This window comes from Aythya marila, assembly GCF_965140915.1.
Source record: "Aythya marila genome assembly, chromosome: 2".
Lineage (NCBI taxonomy): Eukaryota > Metazoa > Chordata > Aves > Anseriformes > Anatidae > Aythya > Aythya marila.
In genome coordinates, this window is record NC_139043.1 from 149,505,586 (window position 1) to 149,532,171 (window position 26,586).

A 26,586-nucleotide genomic window follows, 5' to 3' on the forward strand; every position below is an offset into this window, starting at 1 on the left:
ATTTACAAACTGCCTTAAACGTCTCAAATTAAGTAATTAAGCAAATAGTGCCTTTAGCAGACATTCGGGCTTTTTGTGGTCAGACTTTCCAGTTACATCATGTACTCTAGCCACAGCTTTCCTTGCCTCCAAGTATTTCAGTGTCTCAGAGGATTTTCAGATCACATCATATCTAAGGCTATAGCTGTCCGACTCATCACAAATACTCCAAACATTATGAGCTGAACACACAGAGAGACACAGAGCGGAGCTTCAAACAGCAGAGGTGTGATGCAGAATTACAAACCAAAATCTCAGTAAGAATCATGTTTTCACACCCCACAGCTGCATTCGCAAGCCACTGGTCCTTTAAATTCTCTACAGAATGACCAATATTTTTAGCTTTATTCTGTTACATATTTAGGTATCAGCAGAGAGCAGAAATGACATATATTTACCAAAGAAATTTCACTTCTGCATTCCCCCATCCCTTCTTGAGAAAAGCCAATAAAAGCTTTTTTGCAATGACAGTGAATTTGCGTAAGAGCAATGGGGTTATAAAATTAAAGGCAAACCTGTTATAATAACAAGGGTGACTTGCATACCCAGCAGAGATTTCCCACTGAGAAAAGAGCTCATGAATGCTCTGCTACAAAACACCAAACTAAAGCATCTGAGTGGTGTGAGCAAAGGGAAATTGCCGCAGATATTACAAATAATCAGATATTAGTGCAGGAGAAATTCTGTCCCTGGGTTATCATTAGCAATTGGTGTATCAGAAGATCAGTAGAAAGCTGTGAAAGACTCTTTAAGATAGGAAGAGGCATCTCCTCAAGCTTCTGGAGGCAGCAATATAGCCTAGAGCATGAGATGCAGTGTCTGACATATCAGATACCCTGCTTTTCATGCTTACTGAAAACCGTAGCGCAGCAGCAAGTTGCAGGGTCAACTAGACGTTGACAAAGCAGCACCAGCTCACTGGTGTTTAAATGTTTCTATTCTTTCACTTCAGAAAGAAAAAATAAAAATGCAAACATCTGCCCTGTGGCAGGGGGCTGACAGCATCTTTTCAAGCAGGTCGTAAGACCAAATAGTAAGTACTCGGGGAGGTTGTTTTTTGATGTGTGAAACAAACATCTTGCAAAAAGCTTCATGCATGGCACTCGTGGTCAGTCCAGACCTCCCATCTCTAAGAAGACACATCTACACGTGGGTGTCAGGCAGGGGGAAGACACCAGCTGGGTTAATGTTCTGCTACATCATGCATTTGAGCACAGTTGATTATTAGGGCTTTGACCCTGTTTACGTAAGTGGGGCTCACTCACTTGTGCAATGGTGTCTACAGGGCAGCTACAAGCCAGTGAGCCCAGTAATATCCTCAGGTAGATAAGTTCCTATCCCTAAGGAAGAGGAACAGACCCATAACGAAGCTTCCACACCTCTTCCACACTCATCTGCAAGGAACAACACTCATGTGATGGATACTTTTAAAAAAAAATAATAATAATAATAATAAAAAGATAACACTGACACCAAAATATTTGTTTGTTTATTTATTTATTTTTCTTTAAAGAGCATGAAAGCAGTAGGAAGGCACAGCTCTCCTCAGCTTTCAGTCAGTCAGGTACAGACAACTCAATCCTCTTTGGGTTCTAAGCCTCCTATCGGCCTACCTGATGGGCACAGCCTTCAGGCTTCAATTCTCCACAGAACGAAAAAAAAACAAAAGCAAACACTGAAGTCCTCAGTGTAGATGCCCCAGGTCCTGCCCTAGTGCACCTATATCCCTAGTGGAGAAGTGAATGGGCTCTCAATCCCATGTTAAGCACCCACTTGATCTAACATCACACCTCAACACCTGAGCAAGTCATCAAAACTTCTTTAACCATCAACAGAGAGAATTCTTACAGCCTCTTTTGGGGATGTTTCCTCCACAGTGAGACGAATTACATGCTGAAGTGCCTACTTCTCTCTGCATCCTACAAAAGGGGACCCAACAACCAGCTCTGACAGCAGTACATTGCTTACAGATGCCTGCACTTGGTCAGCTGCATCCTATACTCATCTCCTTTGCTCTAAGTAACATCCCAGGATGGAAAAACACTCTCTGCCCCAAAAGGACCACGAACTGCCTCCCCTGCCATGCCTGTGGTCCACACACCATCTCTTATTTTGTAAGGCAAGTGGTTTTCTCCTAATTAAAAGAAACCAAAGTGTTCTTGAAAGAAAATGAAGCGCCAATTCCCTTGGAGATGCGGGTGAACGTATTTCTTTCTGCAATGTCATTTTTAAATTATTGGGTCGCAGCAGCATATTATTCACAGTATCGATTCTGCCAATAGTGCTGTCACCAGCAATATTGGGGTGGGGAGATGCAGCGGGTGCCTCGCTCATTACAGCTATGTGTGTGCGCTGCCTGCTAGGCCCTGAGAGATGCAGAAATCCTGTCAACCTGGTTATGGGCCCTGAAACTGCCTTCCACGATCACCACGCCTCCATCCCCAAAGGTTGACACCTTTGCTGCTACTCCAGGCCTGGTAGCCCTCCAAACTATGATCCCACAGGGATTTGCACCTGGACTGATCCACCCCTGTACCCATGCACCGCCCTTCACTGCTCAAGGGTCCACTTGGCTGGATTTCACCTCTGCTTTCACAGGTGGGCAACCAGCAGCATCTCATTTTGATACCCCCTCCAAGGATGCTTATCCTCTTTGCCAGGCAGCTCCTCCAGGGCCACCAAATCCTGCTGAGGGACACCTACTTTTGTCACACTGCCAGCCACCTGCTGCTGCTTGCCACCATGCCACCTATCAAGAGTTATTAAAGAACCATATTCACTGTTGTCATCTAGTATAGTAAGATTTACAAGGTTATAGATTACAAAACTGAAATCATTTAATTGAGATTCCCATATATTGAGAGCTCAGGTACCATAAAATACCTATCTGTCTAAAGCTTTTTATTTTATAAACAGGTGTATTTACAATCAAGTCCTAAGCTCTCTTTTCCCCATCCAAACCCAGTGGAATTTCTAGAAACATTACTCTAGCACATTTTAACATCTCATCTGTCACGTCTGCACAATATGGGATATGGAGAATCCTTAAACAGAGAAAAAAGAGCTCATTGTGTTATTTATGCTACCAGAGTCTTCATATACTACAAATTCAAAAGTTCTTCACTACTTTAAAGTTTTGGCATCTGTGACTTCCCTGTGGAATAAACCATCTGCACTTCAGCTCTTCAATAGTAGATGACTAAGGACTGTCAATACTTCAGTAAAGTCTGTAGACCCATCCAGTATGTTCCAAAAATGTTGAGTGTGACAGCAAATTTTTAAAAAGTGATAGAAAGAAACACTAATTAAAACCAGATTAGCTCTGAAAAATGTAGAAAGTAACAATTTCAGTCCACAGCTAGACCACAGCAGACAAAGCAGAACTTCCCAGATCTTCTACGACAGATATCGAGACGAATCCCTGTCTTTAAGCCAGTGTCCTATCTAAAATCTATCCCATTTACCTTGCTGTAAAAACGATCAAAGTCTCTATTTAACAAAACTCTACAAACCCTTTCAAAGGCTGGAATCAGAGATTGTATCATAGGCTTCTGTTGGAACAAAGATAAAGTAAATGTTATCTTGTTTCCCTGAGTCTGTAGGTCTCCAATGCTCAACCCATGGCTACAGGGTAGTTAAGAGTATGCTCAGATCAGCATTGGCACTGAAACCCATCCTTTTGGGAGCAGTGGCTATTATCAGGGGTGCAGGTAGAAAGGCTGAATGTTACCAGGTTTTGTTGGAAAGTGCAGTTCTGAGGTGAGCAACTCAGGCTTGTATCAGGAGCATGGGTTACAGAAATATTCTGAGTATGTTATAAATAACAGACTTCAGTTAACCAGAAGTGTATTTTTCCTTGATCAAGGATGGGTAGCCAAGTAGTCAGCATATTTATCTACCTTGTACAGAGGAAATCCGCACTCAGCTTGCCCAAGCGTTCTCTATAAACCTGCCTCTATTTTTCTTTCCCCTGGGTTAGAAGTTAGGTGCTTTTATATTTCTTGTTTTAGTCTGGGTCCTCATAAAAAAAAAAAAAAGGTCTATGTTATTAGTTTTTATTATTCCCACCTATGATATAGCTCCCTTCCCCCACATTACCCACTACATCGTCACTACAAGGGAAAGAGAACAGAGAAGAAGGTAATGACAAAGCATAAAAACTTTAGGTTTTAACCTAAAGTTTATTCTTCTTTGGCTGTTTGAGGCTGCTTGAAGCATGAATTCACTGCTGCTGTTTAAAAAAGAAACTCCCCAATTACTCAAGTGAGTCAGCTCCTGCAGAGGGACAGTTGGCTTGTCCATCACGTGCCAGCACACCACTTGCCCATGCTTACAGCAAGAACTTGATTCCTGCAGTATATTCTGCCACGGAGTGCATGGCTTTGAGGAAATCACAATAAAAACCTGAAAAACCTGAGATTTTAAAACTGCTGTTCCCCTTTCTAACAAGTCTGTACAGGAAGAACCTGTTAAAGTTCAAATACTGAAGCTGGGATTTTAAACCCATGTGTACGTTTCTGGTCTATTTCACCAGTCATTAGCAGCATTAAATCAGGGCACAATATCTGCTAGGAAATGTAGTCATCTGGTACTGGGAAAATGCACTAGCATGTCTGTTTGATGTTCTGAGAGGGTCTGGTACTCCAAGACAGAAGATACCAGAGCTTTTCAAGTTCTGCTCATTATTTGCTTTGCAGTGACACAGGAAACAGTAAGGGCTTTAATCTGTAAATAATCTTTCCTTCAGGGATCTGGGAAAGACCTACAGGACACAGCAATTGCTTTTTTTCCCCTCCATGAAATCCTTCATTAAAATACTGCTCACTCAGTAACAAGTTTAGGGGGAAAAAAAAAAATGTTTTTATGCAAAGTCAAAACTCCTGAACCTCTTTGCTCTTATGCTACTAACAGCTTGCTTTAGTTGCAGGAGATTGGGCTTTGCATAAGAATGCTTCATAGAAGCAGAGGGAAAACCAATTCTTAATACACAAGGGAAAAATTAAGAGGAAAAAATGTGCAAGATAAGATAGCCAGATGAGCAGTTAAATGCTCCAACACCTTGATCTCGGCACATCAAATAGAATACATCTGCTTCCGTGGAGACTGTGCCCTTCTCCTAAAAGTACCCTCCTCCCTGGGTGCACAGACATCCAACTTCATACCAAAGCCTTCTCAAAGATTTTTTTTTCTTTCCTCCACTTCCAGTCCCTCTCTGCAGCCACCCTCTCCCCTTCCACCACCTGACAGACTTGATACAGGGCAACCCTTCAGATTCCAGGCTTAATGCTGTACATCACCGTGATTGATTGGACTTCAGCAAAAAGTCTGTGTAATGGTTATTTCAGAAAGAGGGAGGATTAATTTTGGTGTGATGCTGCAGATCAATCTCCATTTCAGAGTAATTAGCTCCTGCAGCTACAGGACAGGCAGCAGAGATGCAGGTACCCACCAACAGCTGCTGCAGGGTTGGGAGCCAAGAGGCCCCTGCATGTCCCACATTTCTTACAGACACTGTTGGTGCCCAGCTCTCATGGTTTTGGTTGGAATGGAGTTAAATTCCTTCATACAGGCTTGTGGTTTGGATTTGTGATGAAAATAGTGGTGATAACACACGGATGTTTTAGTTGCTGCAGAGCAGCACTCACCCAGAGCCAAGGACTTTCCAGCTCCTTGTGCTGCCCTGCCAGCAAGGGAACGGGGGTGCTCAGGGAGCTGGAAGGGGACAGAACCAGGACAGCTGGCCCAGACTGGCCCAACAGACATTCCACAATGTGGTATCATGCTCTGAAATGACAGCTGGGGGAAAGGAGGAAGAAGCAGGAGATGTTTGAAGTTATGGCATTTGTCTTCCCAAGAAGTCCTTACGTATGATGAGCCCTGCTTTCCTGGGAGTGGCTGATACCTGCATGCTGATCAGAAGCAAATTCCTTTTTTTGCTTTGTTTGCGCACGTAGCTTTTACTCAACCTAGTGAACTGTCTTTGTCTCAACCCATGAGTTCTTGCACTTTTACCGTTCCGATTCTCTCCCTGGGGAGGGTGATCAAGTGCCTGTGTGGTGCTCAGCTGCCTGCCAGGTTAAACCACAACATCAGCAAAATGCAACATAAGGCTTCAGCTGGAAAAACAACAAAGAGAGGAACTGCAGAGCCACTCGGTCACTGGCTAACAAGTCATACCCTGCTAAGTCAGTGGGAAAGTCACCCCAAGGATTTAACAACTATTTTGGGGTCTCTGGAACAACCTACGTGATGAGAAGTGCCAAGTTTTTGTAAAAGCCGAATTCCTGTATTTTCCACATATGTAACCTGTAACCATAATTGCCCAGGTACCCTGCAGCTATGTAAGCTCTGGGCTTTGTAACTAAAAACAGAGAGAAATTCTGGCCACAACAAATTTGGTAAAAGCTACAGAGAGGAAGCAATTCAATAATCTGATTTGTGGTGGCTGGTTGTATTGAGGATACTGGAAGAAACACTGATGATCCTGAGTTAATACTTAAGAGCAGCAAATCAATACTTTGGGCCAAACTGTGATCCTATTTTAGTTCATTTAGATCTGTGAAAATGAATTGAATTACTCAAGATCTTCATCTACGTAATAAAGCTGGTCATTTTGGCATCGTGGTCTGTGAGTACTCATTACAGAAGCCAAACCACAGGCTTGCTCCAGATGGCTTGTCTCTACAGCACAGCATACATCCAAGGCACTTTACAAAGTAATCACCTACTGATCATATCCTTTCAATTAAAAATTACTTAATTTTTCCAAGTGCTGGCATCCATTTATAGAAATACCAGAAAATTATGAAGTGCTTGGCCAATAACATGCAGCTTTTTCTACATTACAGAATTGTCAGCTCAACAACATTAACCAGTTTGGTAAGGCAGTGCAGTTTGTATCAGGCACGTGCTGCATTTGGAAGTTTCTCCACCTCTACATCTGCGGCAGTTTCAGCCTTAGCAGGACCATCTGAGAGCAAAAATGAATTGGGGTAAAAAGTCTATCACTCTACAGCATAGATACAGATGAAGAGACTTTCTAGAGTGATTTAATTAAATGGAAAAAGCTCCAAAAGGAGCTCCAGCTTTGCTTGTTTTTGATGAAGCAGATTCAGGCTGACGCACACATTGGCAGACGAGAAGACACTGCATCCTTTTCTGGGATGCTTGCACAAGCTACAGACAAAGTCTACCAGGGTTTCATTCTTGGTGCAAACTTCTCAGAGCATCACTCACCAGCATCTCAGCTTGAATTGCTGAAGTCTCCTCTCTGGGACTGCACAATGTGTATTGCTACAGCAAAATTGTGCCTTACAGCAACAAGAAATGTGAGTTGCTCATACGCAAGGGTATATAAGATATTAGTTTCCTTTCGAGCAGACCTATGAAAAGGTGTATTCCACTTTCCTTTTTATCACAATACTGACAGCTATGATATAAATACAGCCTTCAAAATGAGCATGTAGACAATCAAAAAAGCATATCTGCTGGGGACTATAAAGCAGTTGGCCACAATGATCCAAAGGTGACCGAACTGTGCTTTCCCACCCCAAAGCTGTATGTTCGCCTTGGGTACTTGTCTCAGTGAGCACTAGCCGAACTCGTGCTAAGAAAGATCAATTTTCTTCACAGCAAATAGGCATGCTGTAACCTTCATTTCAGAAACCCCAGTATTTTCAGCTAACAGCTTCACCCCATTCTTGGTTGAAGACCTTTTCTTACAGATGTCACTCATGACCACAGACCTAGTGCAGCTGCTTATTTTTGCTTCACTGCTAGCATCTAGAGTCACTGCAGGTCATTGAAGAGACTTGTCTGGCTGAACAGCTTCCAGAATTGCAACGAAGGAGTTATTTAATATCCTTAGACAAACGCTACTATGCAAATAAAGAGCACTGTGATGTACCAAAGAGGGTCTTCTGGTTACCATCTCATATTAGTCCAATAGAAGTAAATGGATTCTAGCCTGAGTTTGTGCCATACTGTTCCTTGGATAAAGAATCTGTAGTTTAAAATAAACCCTGCTAAACAAACTATAGTCCACTTAGCTTGACAAATTTAAACAATTAACTTGCGGGAAGCCAAGCTGCTTTTTCATACTCATGGGTCAGCTGCCTTGAAACAATGTCTGAAGTACAAATAGGCTTTTAGGGCCAGATTCTGATTTCATTCATCATGGTGTAAATCAGGAATAATCCCTTTAGAGATTAGTAAGAGCAGGATCAGATTCAGGCTCTCAGAGCTAAGCACAAACCATGTGCTTGCTGGGTTTATTCTAATTCTTCTAAGCACTAAGAAATTCTCCTTCAGCATGTCCCTCTCCCATTCTGCCTCTGAACTGAGGAGCAAAGACTCGGCATTGCTGCTAACACCCAGCAGAAGACATTTGAAAAATTATTTTGCCTACAAAGTTCCTAAATAAGCCTTGCAATTAGAAATAAAAATAATATTAAAAAAATCAAATTACACAGGCAGAGCACAGTTGTATTTAAAGACCACTCCTGACCCCTGAACCATGAAATGAACTACAGTAACCATCTTTTACAAGAAATGAACGCATTTAATTACTTTGATTTACAGCATCTGTCTCTGGTTCCGGGCATATATCAAAGGAAAACATAAGCAGAGCTTTTGCCAGATGCATTTAACAACCTTAAGAAGCATCTCAACAAGAATTACAGTGCCCTTACAAATGAATGCAATGTCATGTGAAAGTCACTTGTGTCCTTCCTCTGACACCTCTTTTGAAGGTTCAGGCAACAAGAAGACATGTGCCAGTGAATACCTCACTTATTTTTTTTGGTAAGATCAAAAACAAAGTTACCAGCTTGATCGAACTATGCATTACTGTGCAACTATATCAAAAGGATACAAGTTTTGCCATTCATAATGCTTGTGCCTGTGCACCAGTTTGAGTGTACGCATGGGAAAACCTGGCAAAAGAGGCTAAGACATGTCTTTCATATTTAGATCAAGATACAAATCTCACAAGAAATGGAGAACTACAAAAATCACCTGCTGAGAAAGATAGCATAAGCCTACACAGATACTATTCTCATTTGATGTGGAGCAGTTCAGTCTCTCTGCCACAATGCTTACAGTGCTTATGCCTCCCAAAGCAGCCTGCTGAGCAGACTAACTGTATGGCACCTTTAATTCTGGATGCCAAGTCCGTTTCTTTGTTCTGCACCTCCCAAAGAACCAATTCTTCAATCTTTAATTTTCCCAACACCTAAGGTGCTTTCTATGGGTTTCTGTAACATGTCTTAAAGTTCATGCATCAGGTTTAAAATCTTACACTGTGCACTCTTTGCAAAGTAAATTGACCTTTGAGGGAGGGAAAAAAAATCCCACATCCCAATAACTTTGGACAGGAAGTTGAATTTCAATAGGAGCTATAAGTGCAGTTCCAAGTGCTGTCACGTCTATGAAAGTTTCCTTCAGGAAGGGGAGGAAATCTGAATGGGTAACTTTGCAAGAAAGTAAATTTTTATCCTTTTGTACCTTTAACAGGACTCTCGGACGGTGATGACAGACAGGTCTAAGAAAAGTACTCCGCTATGCAGGCTGAAAAGAGTCCTGTTGGAATTGGATAAGGAAACCCGTATCATCAGTTGTTCATAAAAGTGCCATGTGCTCTAGAGATCAGGAGAAGTCAGATGCTTTGCAAGTCTCATTAAGCAGATGAGACCTTCAGCAATCGATTCTAACACATGTGCTGAGCAACAGCCCTGTGCTGACTCAGAGAGAAGCACACTACCCACTCTGTCTCTGTAAGATATTTCAGTCTTGTCTTCTAAAGAGTCTCTAGGTAATGAGCTGATCAAGCCCTAATGAGCTCATTAGATATGACAAGTCTATACTCAAGATTACCGTGCACAACCCTATTCTCTCTTGGAGAAAGGTGAAACAGTCATGCAGCATTTATTCCTGATGGAAAAGAGGATTAAAAACCAAACGCAGTGCTCGGTCCTAGAAGCAGAAACACCTTAATTTCCTTGGAAGTCAATATTGTCAGCACCAGCCAAAGCCATGCTGCCACGTACCTGCCCGGGAGCAGCAATCAGCTCAGAAGAAAGCATGGCAGCTCAAGGGGAGATCAGAAAGATTGATTTTGACAGCTGTAAAAGCAAGAGGGTTTTTTAATATTCAGAAAAGTGTCAGTGCCTTAATAACGGAATTTCCATCTCTAAGAGCTACATTTGTCAAATGAAACCTGATTAGATACAAAAGTATAAAAAAAGGGATTTGGGCTTTGACAAATTTAAAGCGGTTCCTTTTGTAGAGGCCAGGACGTCTGAGGGGGATGCTTTTCCAAATGAGCAAGTCTAACCTGGTTTTACCCTCAACTTGACCCTCAGGCGCCAGCAGCTGAATGCAACACCTCACAGTTTAACTGAGAACAAGGTCAGCAGCACAGGAGCAGGCAGCACCAGTTTCAACAGCACCACGCTTCACCCTATAGAAGAGCCGCCTTGAGAAGCCAATTGGTTTCTTCTAAGAGGTGAAAGAAAGAGTTACGCACCACCCTGGTGATCCAACACCCAGTGCATGTATTTATGCCAAGGAAATCTGAAACACACACAGCAAGTGCACCAGGTTCAAGTAGGAACTCAGGGATGGGTGTCTCCTGTTCTGCCTCCAGTCTGTTCTTCAAGAAGCTCCTCACTGAGGATACAAACCAATATCTTCTGCATCCGCATATCACAGACAGTAAATTTCAAAGCAAGAGAGTAACAGCACAAGATTTTGCTGGCAGACAAGAGCCAGACTACTAGTACACATTTCCAGACTCAAAGACATGCCAGAAGTGTGGTTAGTGGCTCCAAAAACAATCTTAGGGCCGACTGACACCTCAATGAAATGCCGTTTTCCCAAAATGAAGCTCTGCTGGATATTTTTCATAAAGATACAGAAAACCTCTAAGTTTGCATGTGGCAAGATAAATTAGGGAAGTTGACATTTTGAGCAAAGCCTCATTAAGAAATTCACACATGCACGAAAGAAGAAAGCTGGGATGTGCAGGGCCCTGACAGCCTGCCTAACAAGGATCGAAGCTTTGCTCTCAGCTGCACTAACATCCAGCTCTTGGTCAGGCTTGTTCCCACAGAAGAACTACGCTTTTTCCAAAATATTAACTTTAAATGGGGCAAACACGGGACTTTGTGGGATTGTTTCCCCATCAGCACACTGGATTTGGGTATTTTAAGCCCCAGGGACAAAGAGCTACTGTCTAGACTGGGGCAGATGGAAGCTCTTCTCTAATAAACAATAGCAGCAGTGACCACGCTGAGCACTTCTGGCTTATTCTAGTGATGTTTTGGCTTAACAAAGCATTCTTTGTCCACTGTTTTCAAAGCTATAGGTAAAGGATAAGCATGCCCTCCCTTTAAGCAGGTGGAAGCAAAGGCACAACAGAGCCGCTCTCCTACTCCAACAGGTCAGAAAACAGCAGAGAAGAGCAGCCTGTTCTCTCACTGTGAGAAACACAGACATTCCTTTCCAAGCGAGCTGGGATGGTAATTGTAACCTATTGATTCTTTTCCATCCAAACCTCCAGTTTTCCCCTATTAAAAAATCCCAAAATGAATTGCACTTACATAGCAGCTTACTCAGCCAATATTTATACTCAACCCAGTATTGACAGGAGACTCTTGCCTTGCAGAGAGACAACTTACTCTGAACTTCTTTGTTTCATTGCTATCAGCAAATGTTTCAGCAGCTCCTGCAATTACTGTACCACCTTGTACTTTTCAACAACCTTGTATTTTTCAACAGCCAGCATCCATCTCCTGCTCCTTTGCTCTTTGCCCACACAACCACTTATGTAGCTGCTTGAGGCTCATTTCCATTTGAGGCACTGGCCATCCTCAGTGCCAGAGTTAGAGTGCTTTAATAAAAGCCCAAGTAGGGCACAAATGTCTTAAGCAGGCATCTACACCCAATGCACAGCAGTGTAATTTAACTGTTGGAATAGGATAGTTCTGTTGAAAGGGACCTACAAAGATCATCCAGCTGCCTCACCACTTCAGGGCTAACCAAAAGTTAAAGCACGTTATTGAAGGCATTACCTATGTGCCTCAAACACTGGCAGGCATGGGACATCAGCCAGCTCTCTAAGAAGCCTGTTCTACAGTTTGACAGCCCCCACAGTAAAGGAATTTTTTCCTAATATCTAGTCTGACCTGTGAGAATCACAGCAACACTCAGAGGACCTATATATTATCAGTACTTTCTCCCCCCGAAAGCTTCCATGATCTTTAAGAATATGAGAAAAAATAGGAGGTATCTCAGTTTGTCACATTTGTTTCCTGTAACTTGAGTGAAATTCCATTTGCAAGAGACCCAAATTACTCCATTTTTCCTCTGTCTGGACCATGCATCACCGTTCTCCAGTGTCCTTAAATATTTTACAGAACACATACTTTACAGATGCACAAACACTTCCAGTTCCTCAAAGTGGCCAAAAAGCACCTGAATATTGCACACAGCTATCTACAGTTAAACAAGTCTTATCAAACCTAATGTGGTGGCCTTGGGGAAAATTTGTCTGTAATCAGTACACTCTTTAATGGGCTTGCTTTGTTAGGTTGTTTCCCAGCATACACATATATCATTGACCTAGCAAGCTAATGAAGTGGCCATCTGAGATGGCTCCAGCATCCCTACAGTTTTATCATGCTATCTGAGAAGTTGTGCAGCAGCTGCTATTTCACACATCCTGCTACCATGTTACAGGCTTTTCCTCTAGCTTTTCTGGTCTAAAGCAGTTTCTATTTTTGCATGTGTATTTTTGCAATATTCACATAAGTCTACTGCAACAGTCACGGTGAGCGACTGGCAGAGACACTTTCCATTGCTCTGTAAGGTCTCAGGAACCAAGCAAGCAGAAGCACCACAACAACTGCCATCTGGAAAGGAGTACCAAATTAAACTGTTCCTGCAGCACAGGTATCAATCACCACAGCTGACAAAGCAGAAGCTGAGATGATTTTTGTTGGTGATATGCCAAACCATGGCAACAACTGCACTACTCGGTGGAGTGGCTGACAGTGAATTGCTGAAGCCAATGTCCTGTCCCTAAAGTTCTACTGTCCATGAGGATGAAGATCATCTTTTAGTTCCCCGATTCAGAAATCAAGCTGTTAGTTAAAAAGAGCAGTGCTTTTACCTTTACTGGAGTCTCTGTGCATCTTACAGGATGAATTCAGCCTTCAGGAAACAAAGGTCCAATGCTGTCATCTGCAGCTGGTAAAATGAAGCTGAGATGGGAGGAGGTCCCAGGTTCTCAGCCCCAAGCACATCTTCCCACTGCCACACACATGACCTCAGGTGCAAAGTTTAGATGTCCTCCACCCTCCCATGTCTTGGTTCTCTCAGAACTGGGCATGCAGAGGACAAAACGTTGCAGAGTCAAGGGAGTAGCAGGAGAGACAGAAATAACCTGCAATAGTCTTTTCTCCTCTAGCAAGGAACAATTGTGGTACAGGGAGTGGTGAGGAGACATGCAAATGAGGGGATGAGAAACACAGGAGGGTACCAGGACAGTAGGACTGAAGAATATTTCAGTGTGTATTCAGAAAGGAGAGGAACAGAAGAGAAACAAAGAAGGCTCACCCCAAAGCTCTGGTAAAGCTTTTAACCTCTCACACTCTGTATTTTGATTCTGTAAGTTTGATGTTGAACTTATGTTAGCAAGGTAAAGGGCAAGCAAAAAGTTCATTTTTTACATTTCAGGGTGAATTTTTAGACGAGATTTAAGCCAAATGGTTGGGAAGAACAGCAGATCCATCTGTAAAATGAAGTCTGAAACCACAGGAGACCTGATCATACAGGTATTGCTTCCCAAACCAGCGAGTATTACCTAAAGGAGAAAAGCAGAAGATTCTGGAAAGAAAAGAGCAAGAAGGGAGATTTCTAACCTTAGAAGTCCACGCCACAGGACTGATCCTTTCTTTATTTATTCAAAATCCACAGAATTGCTCCCAAGAGAAAAGCTGGGTGAACCTTCTGAAGAACATTAACAACTTAAATAGAAAAATCATTTCAAAGACAAGAAACAAAAATCCAAATTCAGGCATAATTTCAACATAGCCATCAGCCAATATAAATGGTGTCAGTGCAAGCCATGTCAAATTCAGAGGAATTATTCTGACATTTCTAAAGGCAGAATTTCCTTCTGGATTCTTCAAAAGAAATAATTTTGACCATGTCAAAGAGTTTGAAATAGACCTGGAATTAAGATTAAGTGAACCAAAAAGCAAGAATGCCTTGTGTGGTGGTTTTACTTGGGTGGGCAGCTGAGCTCCACCACTCACTCACTCCCCCTCCTCAAAGGGAAAGGGGGTAAAAAGGAGAAAATAGAATAGAAAGGAGAAAATACAACAGAAAGGGCTCAAGGGTTGAGATAAGGACAGGGAGATCACTCAACAATTATCATCACAGGCAAAACAGACTCAGCATGAGGTCATCAGTTATAAATCAGTTTCAGCTGATTAATACTATTACCTATTACTAACAGGATAGAGCACTGAGAAACTAAAAGCAAACTAAAGACATCTTCACCCCTCATACATCTTCTTGAGCTTTATCTCTGCCGCTCCCTCACGGTCCCTCTCTGCCCCTGCTCCCTGTGGGGTCCTTCCCACTGGATGCCGTCCTTCCTGAACTGAGCCTGTAAGTGCTGAGCTCCACGGGGGGCTCCTCCACAGGCTGCAGCATGGAGATCTGCTCCATGTGGGACCCATGGGTTGCAGGGGGACAGCCTGCTCCACCAGGGGCCTCTCCACAGGCCACAGGGGAACTGCTGCTGCCTGCCTGGAGCACCTCCTGCCCTCCTGCTGCACTCACCTGGGGGGTTTCAGGGATGGTTCTCATTCCTCTCTCCCACAGCTGCTGTTGCAGAGAAGTTCCCCCACCCCCTCTTTTCTTAAATCTGCTCTCACAGAGGCACAAACAACATCTCTTAGTGGCTTGTCTCTGGCCAGCAGAGTCCTTTGGAGTGAGTTAAAACTGGCCCTTATCTAACATGGGGCAGCTGCTGGGCTCTTCTCACAGAAGCCACCCCTGCAGTCCCCCCAGTGCCAAAACCTTGCCAGGCAAACCAAAAACACTTAGTTTGATCAAAACCAAAGTTACCATGACCTCATTATGTTTAATTTAGCTTTCTATTGAATCCATATATACCAGTATTTTTCTCAGTTTTGTCACCAAGTTAAGAGCAACATAAAAGAAGACAATGTCATACTGTAAGATCAGCTCCAACTCAAGTTGTAGGTAGCTCTACACTATGTTCTTTTCTACAATTTTGCAGAGGTCTCAAGATGAATTATCACCAGTCTAGTTCTACACTAATCCCAAACCAGGGCTTTCTGCAGGCTGGTATGTTCCGACCCAAATACTCAGATGACATCTTGCAATTTGATTGTTTTTGCACCATAATGTAAGCAGGTATCTTAAAAAGAAATCCAGTTCTGAGCATGTGTGGTGTTCACTGAATTTGAGCTGGAGATATGGAACATGATTCTTACCTAAAAATCTGGAGGTGATGCCTTATGCTTCCCTGGCAGGGTCATTAACTGAGCTGGCAGATTTGATAGAATTAGATTTCTTTGTTGAGCTGGTACAGTACTGTGATGTGTCAGCACATACAGTATTTCAGATATGTACATTCAAGTCATTGATTGAGTAACCAGCTTCCAGAAGTAATGTGATGCCCTTTAGAAGGAACTACCTTTGTTTTGTGTTGGTACATCAAAGCTAAAAAAAAAAAAATTGCAAAAATCCACCAAACCTGAAAAACATCAGTAGTAATTATCTAGTCCAGAGACATTTTTGACTTGCATCCAGTTTAATACCTAAGCTTCACTGTGCCAGTTTTTGCTCTGCGGAACCATCTTTCAAGGGGATGGATAGCAATTGGTCTGGCTCAGAGGAGTTTTAGGGACACCTAGAGTATGTGTGGGCACCTCTGTCAGCAGCAGTCCTGTGTCAGAAGTGAACGTTTAGCCCCAGCAGGCTCTGACCACAGCCACCGCTTCCTCTTCCACTCTAACTCTTCGGGGTGAAGAACTACAGAGGGCTGAGCTCACATCAAAAACTGCTGCCGAGAGAAAGGACCTCTAAAGAAATAGAAGATCTACTAAAGAACAAGAGGTCTATTCAGATGATGTCCTCCGAGCAAGAACTCTGCACTTCAAACAGTTGTCACCAGATGCAGGGTACAACCATCTCTATTGTGCCTTATTTGCACTCCACTATACCCAGCCATCAGCTGACAGAAACAGCTGTCATTTTATGAGGTTTACAGATTTCCTGTCTGCCCCTTGGAAATAATGCACCCAGTCTCTGCCCAAAGGCTTCGTCGTCTAGTATGCGGGCGAAAGTCTCACTCTCCCAGCAGAGGGACACACATGTCGGTACAGATTAAGCAATTTAATCAAGAGCAGTTCAAAGTGCCAGAAAGCCAGGAACAAATTAAGTTCCACCCTCCTTTTCCCCCAGAATTGTATGTGAACAATTACTACAGTTTTTACAATTGACATCCCTAACCTCCCCTCACGCTTCAGAGCAAGTTTCTACCACTGTTATTGAGAGTTTCTTCTGCAAAATGCTCCCTGTCCCCCAGAGCTCCGTTTTCTTTACTTTACAGCTATTCACAGCTATGCATGTTGTACAACCCCAACTACAGGAGCTTCTCACATCCTCACAGGATATTTTCTGTTAAGTGATTTGAGTCTGCTATTTACAAGCTACACCATGGGAAACTCAACACCAGTAGAAAGAGAAGACTGGGTAAGAAAGGGAAAAGCGATCAAAAGGCTGATAGTGGTTCCTCTGTGGCTGTCATTTATGGATGCCAGGGTGGTCCAGAGATGTTTCCAGAACAACAGAGACACATGAGACAGGAAACAAACCTTCTAATGAATTTGCCTCCTAAGTAGGCACAGACACTTAAGCTGATAATGTTTTATAAGTTAAAGATTAGTGCCCAGAAAACATATCCAGCTCCCACAGTTCATGGAAGGGATGATTCAGTTGACCATAACAGGTTTCAGAGGCCACTGGAGGTGTCCTAGAAATCAGCCATCTTCCTGGGGTCCAAATATGATGACACAAGGTGTCAAGAGACAGATTCCTGAGCCAGCTCCAGAAGATCAGTTCAAATGGCACTGAGTAACTACATTTAGGAAACAAAAGTCACATCATATATAAGATGCTGAAAAACAGGTGCCTATGGGTAGACAACTGCAATCCCAGGCTCTCCGTGGAGATCAAGCTCCCGAAGCCATGAACAGTATTCATGGTACTCAGGTGCCTGCTGGGCAATGAGCTGAATCTACCTTCAAACACCAGGCTGGCCCAGAGAGGAACTCTGCTCTGGATGGACTGCAAAGCCATTTATTCACCTCACCAGTGGGACCAGATGGATCACACCACCCAGGACTTGAGAGGCACACAGGACTTACCACCTTCCTGAGCTGAAGCCTGGGTTCATCTCTTGCCTTCTGTTGCAGATACTGTGGCAATAAAAGCAATATAAACATGCAAAACAATAAAACAAATGCAAAATAAAAGCAATATAACCATGCATAAACTGTAGCTTGCCTGCACGTTTCAGTCTCCTGTCCCATACAGATGTGTTCTTAGGAATATTACTAATACAACATTCCTCACTGTTGCAATTCTACTCTGGGGCATGAGAAATCGTAGACAGTCAAAAGATTATTTTTTAACTTCCATACCTCTGACTTATGTTTTCATTTTGCAGGTTCTTCTGCAGTCAAGCAGGACTACATACATCAGAAAGGGGCAAAGGCATCTCTTCAACACTTGGCCTTATTAAAAGGCACATACAACCTTGTTTTATCCTTTTTCAGCAATATCAGATAAGTAGAAAGTTTCTCTTTTCCTGGTCAGATACTTTATCCAGTAAGTTGTTAGACATTATTTTAGGTGGTTCAAATACATTATGGCTGAAGTAAACAGATCCACAGATTAAGATCAACAACCTTCCTTAAGTTTGTTTATGGATAGATTGGAGAAATGAGTTGCAAATTTAGGGGTTTAAAAAAAAAATAAAAAAAAATCATACTGTGCACACAGTCCAAGGTGCATTTTCACCTCACCTGCTCAGGACTAAGAAGGCATGAAATTTCTGTGCAACAGACCAAGCTTTAAGGCTCCAGATCTGCCTTCCCCTTCCAGTTTTGTCCTATGGGTAGAACTCACAACACACGATTGTAGTGAATCTACAGGCTGCTCAGGAAATTTTTATAGTAATATTCACAGCAAAATTATTAGTACAAAGCTAACTGAGGTTACTCTGATACCTTTCTAATGAAAACATTAAATGTATCTTTAAAGGGGAACTGGCTGTTAAAAACATTCTTCCACTTGAGAAAGGCTCTTAAGTAAGAATAAATAGCTTTTGGATGCCCAGGTTACAGGTGTGCTCTATGCCAGCATCATTCTGCTTTTGAAAGTAAAAATAAAAAGGGTGCTGTAAGGGAAAGAAGGACAGGAGGAAGAAATCTGTCTCTTACATCACTGATGCACCTACCTACAGGTGAGTGCTACTTTAGATGAGACACTGTCAACACTGTACTCTCTTCTGCAAAGTATGGAATAGATAGAAGATATAGAAGGTTAAGAAATCCTTTAGATTATTATGAAAGCTCTTTGGGGCCAAAACCAGTGTAAAGTATTTCAGCAAAGATGGGTACCCCAAGGGGAAAGAGCAGATTTGGGCTGGCGTTTGCCCTCCCTGCATTTGCTATCTTTTCAGTAGGTAACTTGCCATCCTCCAAACAAGGCAACTGCCATCGCAGCTAGGCCAAGAAGCAGAAGTTAAAATAGAAAAATCAGCATTTGCTGTGTATACAGTTGCCAAGAAGCTATTTCTCCTTGCCTGTGTAAATAAATTGTCGTTTAGCAATGGCTGGTTTGCTCCAAAAGACTTGTGGGGAAGCTAAACACTATCACCGTGCTACTGCAGGGGGAAAGAGGAGGCATGGATGGGAGCATCGCCAACAGATGCCCCATTCCCAGATCCCCAATACTTGGGTTGAGTGAGACCCAAGGTGTTTGTGCACACTGAAATGGCTGCATGCCATCACAGCCAGCATCACGGGAGCGACTGCGGGCCCTGCTGGAGCAATATAAATTCTGTCCCCGTTCCAAGGCCAAACTCCATGCAGATGGACTTACGGGGAAATGTCTTATTGCAGCTGATCATACGTGTTTGTTATGTATTGTACAGAGACACCTATTGACCAGTATATCTGGCTGTGAAGCAGATTAAATACTACTGACAAAACCTGAACTGTGAAACTAGGATTATTGGCCACAACTGTACTCTCTACTATTTGTTTGTTCTGACTGGTAAGAGTCTGGTGTGAGAAAGAAAAAAAAGTTAAAGAAACTCTACACAGAGCATCTGACTAATAAAACCAAACACAAAAATGCATCCTTATTCTGTGTTCCCTCAGCTGGCGCCATAAAAAGCTCCACCAGGTGGTGGGATTAACAGCACTTTAAATTTTCTGTGGAGCTAGATTTGCTCTTACTCTTTTGCTTTCAGAAGCACATTTCTGCTTCACCACACTTTCAAAAATACCTTTGAAAGAAGCTCTTAATAAAAACATATTATTACCATCATTTAATGACAGCATTTACAATGTATCTGGGATAAAAGATGCTGTTATAGCCAAGAAGATGGAACTGCCATCTGCATGACCCTGATTTCCCCTCAAATAACTCCCAGTTTTCCATCAAAAGAAAACCGAATTGATAAGCAGATCCAAAACCTTAAATGAAGTGATGTTTAGTGTTACAAGTTCCCTTCCTCAGCTGAGATGCTATCACCATTACTAATATCATCAAGTTTGGAAGAAAAAACTGCAAACAAGGTTGCAGGTACCTTTCTGGTTGGGATGCGTGAAAAATTCATACAAACAGCTGTCTCTACCGCACAGTCCAACTGTGCACAAATTGACTGAGCCAAAAGAATAGGGAATTGGATTTTTCTCTCCTTTTGCTCTGTATGAGACTGTGCTCTTACATACTACTAGCAGAAAGGTACAATACAAGTATATCAGACAGGAGTGTACTTTAAAAAAATATTGTTAAAAAAAAAAAAAAAAAAGGTTTGGGAGGACCATAGTCCAGGGTTTTGTCTTTGCTAAGGTAAAGGATTTAAGCCTGCTGAAATGTTATCCTACAGCAGCAACAAAACAAAGTAAATAAAGTGAGAAATTGGCAGAGGAAGAGCACCAAGTTCACCATGGACCCACACCAGGATTTTTACTGTTTCAGGGATGATCAAGAAAATAAATGCCCTTAACTTATAAAAAAAAAAATCCCCCTTCATTTATCCAATCATTCCCTTCTCCACCCCCAACCTCCGCCTGAAAGTGTGTCCAAACAGGTTAAAAGCTATCAAGTTCCCAGAAGGAAAGGGGCACACAGCCATGCCCTGCAGATAGCCACTGGCCACTGCCAAAAGCCAGAGATAGTCCCTGGGGTGAACCCCAAATTCTAACAGGAGAGCAGCTCTGCCAAGCCATTACAAACAGCGGGCAGAGTCGCACAGGCTTTGGACAAAGCCCTAAAAATTGAGGAGGAGTGAACATATCAGCTGCAGAAGGCCCCGGCAGGCATGAACCGCACGGGACACCACGAGTAGAGATCCAAGTATTTCAAAGCAGATGCTTCCCACAGCCACCCCTCCAGCTACAGCCATGTCAATAACCCCCAGGAGGAGCGTGCTGCTGCTAATTGAGTATCTTCTCAACTGCCAAGTGGCAGGAAGACTGTTTAGAGGCGGCTGGCTCTTCATTTTCCCTTCTGTCACCAAAGAGCACCAATGTAAAGGAACTCCCGGGGATGGGATCAGAGCAAAAGGTGGAGTTTCTTTTTCATATCCTCGAATTTCCTGTCTCTTTTCCACATTGAAGTTTAATTTCCTTTTCAAAAAGAGCTTTTGGAGCTTATGAAAATTGACCCAAAAGATTACAAGGGCTTTGTCACCCTTCCAATCTCTCTGAAAGATCCATAATTAGGGAGGTTTTTCCTTTAACATGTGTGCCCAGCAGGCAAATATATAATTTAGACTTACAATTATATGAAAGAGTTATTTCTGTGTATTGGACACATACACCCTCAACCTTTACAAAGAGTTGAAAAATCCTGCGTGTCTCAAAGGAGTAAATATACATCCAGGCATTTTTTAAACGTTTGTTTTCAATTTCTGCCCAAACTAAAATCAATCATTACAAGTACTAAGGTTGCATGTTTGCTACTGAGACACCTCCGGTACAACATCAACACACCTAACAAACAAACAAACTCGGAGATTAGTTATTTATACTCCGCTGGAAATTCATTCTGCGAGTAAGGATGTGCTGGTACCTCAGGCAGCCTGCCTGCTTTCCCCTAACGGAGCAACACTGCCTTCCCTCCCGCGCCGCACAGCCCACCCAAGTGAAAAAAAAAAATAATGAAATAAGCAAAGAAATGAATCCATACAAACAGCGGGGCGTGGGACTCCGTTAGGCTTCTTCCCAGCCACCCAGCCACGGAACGGGGCTGCCCGGAGCCTCTCCGTGCCCCCCAGCCCACCTTTGCCCCTCTCCGGGGATTTTTGGGGGCGCAGCCCGGCGGGATAGGGCGCAGCCGCCCCGCTCCGGAGCGGCCGGCGGAGGATGCTGCGGGCTCCGGCGGGGCCACCCTCTGCTTCCAGATGAGCAAAATAACGTCGCCACCCTCTTCCCCCAAAATAAATAATAATAACAACCAACTTAGGCGAACGAGGAGCAGCACAGGGAGCGGGAGGATTTGCAGGTAAGCGGGGGAGGAGGAGGTCGAGAAGGAAGAGGAGGGAGCCCGGTACTCACGGCGGGGCGCTGGGGGCCGGCTGGCGGCCAAACCCCATGGCCAGGGAAGGGCGAACCGATCGCTGCCGGCTCCTCGCCGAGCTGCTGCAGCCTACGCTCCCCCGTCCCTCCCCTTCCCTCCCCGGCAGGGCTTCCTGCCCGCTCATATAGCGCGCCCCCAGCCACGTGGAAGGAGCCGGGGCCCCCGGCGGCCCCTCCTCGGAGTCGGGCAAAGGCGGAGCCGCCCCCTTCTGCCCCCCTCCGCCCCTTTCCGCGGCTCTCCGCGGTGCTGCGCGGCTGATGCGCGATGCAGGAGGCGCAGGAGACGAGATGCGCACGGGAGACGAGGTGCGCGCACAGCCCGTCCCCGCCGGCCGCCAGCCCAAACTTCACCCCCGCTCCATCCACCGAGGCGAAATACCTGCTCCTGACACCGCCCTGCGTCGCCCCCCCCCCGAAATGTTTTTGCCCCCCTCGTTTTCCCTTCCGCGCCCCAAAAGCTCTCCTGTCTGAAAATTGCGCCCGCGCGGATCCCCGGCGCTGAGCGCAGGAGAGAAAGCTGAAAGAAATTCTGTGTTTTCCCGTGGGGAGAGCACGTTTTGCGTCATTAATGATGATTAAAAAAAAAAGAAAAAAAAAAAAAAAAAAAAAGCACATAGTAAATAATGCCTTCTTCGCGTCCAGCATCTGACATTTTTAAGGTTACTATAAAACGCTGCAGAATTAAAAAGCATCTTTAAAGAACGCCCCAGACAGATAGTTGCAACTGATAAAGTGTCTGGTTAAACTATTTAATGGCACAATGCCAGTTTTAGGCACCTATCCTCTGGGTGCTCAAAGTCTGTGCAGGTTTCAACCTCACAGACCGATTTCCACTCCCTTATTTCTCTGGATTGTCCAGCTTTTCATTTTTATTTTAACTCCAGGTTTGCAATTTAAAAAGAAATCCTTTAGATTATTATGAAAGCTCTTTGGGGCCAAAACCAGCGTCAGGTATTTCAGCAAGATGTTAAGGATAGGCACCCCAACGGGAGAGAGCAGATTTGGGCTGGCGTTTGCCCTCCCTGCATTTGCTATCTTTTCAGTAGGTAACTTGCCATCCTCCAAACAAGGCAACTGCCATCACGGATAGGCCAAGAAGCAGAAGTTAAAATAGAAATTCAGCATTTGCTGCGTACGCAGTTGCCAAGAAGCTGTTTCTCCTCGCCTGTGTAAATAAATTGTCATTTAGCAATGGCTGGTTTGCTCCAAAAGACTTGTGGGGAAGCTAAACACTATCACCGTGCTACTGCAGGGGGAAAGAAGAGGCGTGGATGAGAGCGTGGCCAACAGATGCCCCATTCCCAGATCCCCAGTACTTGGGCTGAGTGAGACCCAAGGTGTTCGTGCACACTGAAATGGCTGCGCGCCGTCATAGTCAGCATCATGGGAGCGACTGCTGGCTCTGCCAGAGGGATATAAAAGCTGTCCCCATTCCAAGGCCAAACTCCATGCAGATGGATTTACTGGGAAATCTGTCTTCTTGTTGCAGCTGATCATACGTGTTTGTTATGTGTTTTACAGAGACACCTATTGACTGCTATAGCTGGCTGTGAAGATTAGATATTTCTTAAAAAAAAAAAAAAAAAAAAAAAAACAACTTTGTAACTTTGAAACTAGGATTATAAACCACAACTGAACTCTGAACCAGTCTCTGTTCTGAGAGACAGGTCATCTACATATATGGGATTTCTGCTGAAAAGATGAACAATATTCTTTATTTAGATGCACAAGAGGCACTGCAGTTACTTTACATAAATGTCTTCATTAGAACAATGTAATAAGTAGTGAAAACAAGAGTGTGAACTTTATAAAGGTATCTGACAGCAATTAACTTTGCCATATTTGATAGATGGTTTGATCTCAGCCAGTTAGGTCATCTTGCCTTATTTACTTATTTATTTATGTTGCAAACTAAACACTGAACTGCTGTTCTATCTCTTCAGATTTCACAAAACTCTGCAGTGGTGTTCTCTGATCCAAAGCCTGAGAACTGGTCAGAGGCTTGAAATAGGCATTTAGATCAGGTTCTCAGTCTCCACAGTGTCTGGAATCTGACTCTGGTGTTATGGTCTTTTAAAATTCAAAGAGGAAAGAACCAAAAAAAAAAGCATGCAGCATCTTCCTCTGGTTGCTGTTGGAACTTGTATGGCAAGGAGATGGAAGAGCTTGGTGGGACAGAACTTATGGCCAGTACTCTCAGCATCTGCTTCACAGCACCTAGATGCAGGTCTGTGTCCGAGAGAGCTCTACATCAGTGCAGGATTCCCTTGGATGCCAAACAATTACACAGTGACACATTTTTACCCTCCAGGACTCATTAGTGCTGGACATGGGAGCATCCGCCATGGGTGGCAGTTGTGATATGGCAGAACTTGCTCTCAATAAATGTCTGGGAAAGGCAGAAAAACATTTCAATGCTGTAGCACATAAAAACACACAGTAAATACCAAAAGCTTGATTTGCAGAAATACACAGCAAGTCTGGAGCTCAAGCCAAGCCCTTAGCAAACTCACATAAAAAAAAAAAAAAAAAAAAAAATCCCAGCAATGAAATACTGCTTTTCTTTTATACTCTTAGATAAATGATTTTTTTTTTTTCCTACAAGGACAATATAAAGCCTGAGAGGAATAATAAACATGAGATAGGAATAAAACACAGTGAGGATATTAAAATAGATAAAGCTATAATACATCTCTCAGGATACAGGAAGTTAAATTCATGTAGAAACATTCATTGGCCACAAGCAATTTACTGCAAAACAAACAAATGACAAAAGTACATAAAAAAGAGGGTAAATATAAGTAACCATATGGTAAAGAGGGATAGACACGGTATACTTTTGGGGTGTTTTGTACACCTGTAACATGCACAAACTCCCCAATATAAGTGACCATTCTAGGCAGTTCAGGTATCGCCTACATAAAAGGCACGACAGTAAAATTCACCTGATTTATCTTTGTGCATCTTGATCCTGTTGTGCCTCAAGTACTGTCTACTCCCAGCCACTTCAGCTGCAAATCTTCAGCTTTTCCCAAGCAAAGACTTAAAAACTTGTGCCTTAACTGATTGTGCCATTATTAGCATCGTTACATTTATTTAATTTCAATTGTCCCCCAGGATAAGCAGGAATAAACCGGTAGGTACGATTAGCCTTAGAGGCAAAAAACTAATGTTGATGAGGTTGAAGTGTCTACTAGACTTGTGTTTGAGTCTCCAGACCATAAGAAGGATGGCAAGCAAAGCCTGTTAAAGAAACATTTTGACAAGGAAGCATTTCTCTGTGGCTCAAACAAAATAAATATAGTAACGCAGAACAACCTTTTCAAAGTCAGGCTTATGTGCTTGTCTGATCAGTACCAGCTAACTGTTTCATCTCTCTTGAATGTCACAGAAGCACACAAGCTGTGCCATGGTGCAGTTTTTGAGACAAATGTTTTCCCCCAAAGGACAGCGCACACATGTGAAGGGCTCTACATGCTATATTAAATTAAACACGCTAACAAAACAGCACACTAATTGCATGTGGAAGTCATCCGCTGGGTAAATGATGAGAAAAACAATGAACCACACCTGACAGATGTTAGTCACAGCTTAATTTACTGGGGAATGACATTTATGTTCAATGGCAGAAATGCAGTATGGTAAGCTGCACAGAATAGAAAAGATTCTTTTTTTTTTTTTTTTTTTTTTTTTTCTTGCCAGGTGTAAAGATTGAAATAACATTGCACAATCCCTTACATCTGGTGGGACAAGCTGAGCAGGGCTAAATGGTGTGGACAGGATTGCTCCAGGGAAGGCAGGTGAGCATTGTGCTGGGGTAGTGCTCCTATTAACCCACAGGGCTGGAAATCCACATCGGGCAGAGTATCTGAGATGTTACTGGAGAAATAAATAAATAAATAAATAAAAATCTAGCAATTGTAATGGTCTAGAAAAATTAAGTTTCCCAGATGTAGACTGGAAAATATTTAGGTTGCATTACTTCTGTGAGCAAAAGCTAGTAGAATTATTCACTAAAGCAGCAGTAAGTCATCCATAATGCTGCTTTAGATCTGATAGTAACAAATCAGCTATTATAGAAGAACTTGCCACCAAAGATGACTGGGGAGTAACTGATCATGACTTTTTTCTTCTTAAGTTGTGTGGCAAGATAAACATGATGAAGACCATAGCTACATTTCCCTGATTTCAGAAGGCCAAACTTGGGTAAACTAAGGAATTGCTTTAATGATTAGAGATGAGAACTGGACAAAAGACTCAAAGACTTGAAGATGGTCTTTCTGTAAACCAGATAGATGCTGTACTCAGATCATAATCTACATCTAAGAAGTTGAAGAGACAGTTATTTAGAAAATGAGAGGACAGTTAACCTAAGCTTAAACTAGCATGCTATAGAACAAATTCAGAAGGAATCAATTTAAGTTCTGGAGATAAATAGAAAGATGAGATTAAAAGCAACCTGTATTTACCAGAGGAAGATTAAACAAGAATAATTTGAAAGTGCATTTGAGACAGAAAGTGATTCTCAAGAGAAGATTCTTGTAGTAGATTGTATTTATCTTTGATGAAGTAGGTGGAGTGGTACTAGTTGGACTTCTGGTAGTCCTGCTAGAAGTTAAGGGTGGAATGA

At 43.0% G+C, this 26,586-nt stretch overlaps 1 protein-coding gene across 5 annotated transcripts in view; it reads right to left on the reverse strand.

Moving 5' to 3' along the window:
• ST3GAL1 (ST3 beta-galactoside alpha-2,3-sialyltransferase 1) overlaps positions 1 to 22,026 on the reverse strand; it is an 83,694-nt gene extending 61,668 nt beyond the window's left edge. Inside the window, exons 1-2 of one of the 5 annotated variants that reach the window (XM_082753394.1) lie at positions 21,936 to 21,997; positions 17,508 to 17,558 (exon numbers count right to left, since the gene is read on the reverse strand). The gene's annotated coding sequence lies outside the window, so the exon portion shown is untranslated. Of the gene's footprint in view, positions 1 to 9,543; positions 9,600 to 13,210; positions 13,230 to 17,507; positions 17,559 to 21,839; positions 21,858 to 21,935 lie in introns of those variants that run through there. The other 4 variants (XM_082753393.1, XM_082753400.1, XM_082753395.1 and 1 more) reach the window with 4 other exon arrangements.
• Between the last annotated feature and the right edge of the window lie 4,560 nt (positions 22,027 to 26,586).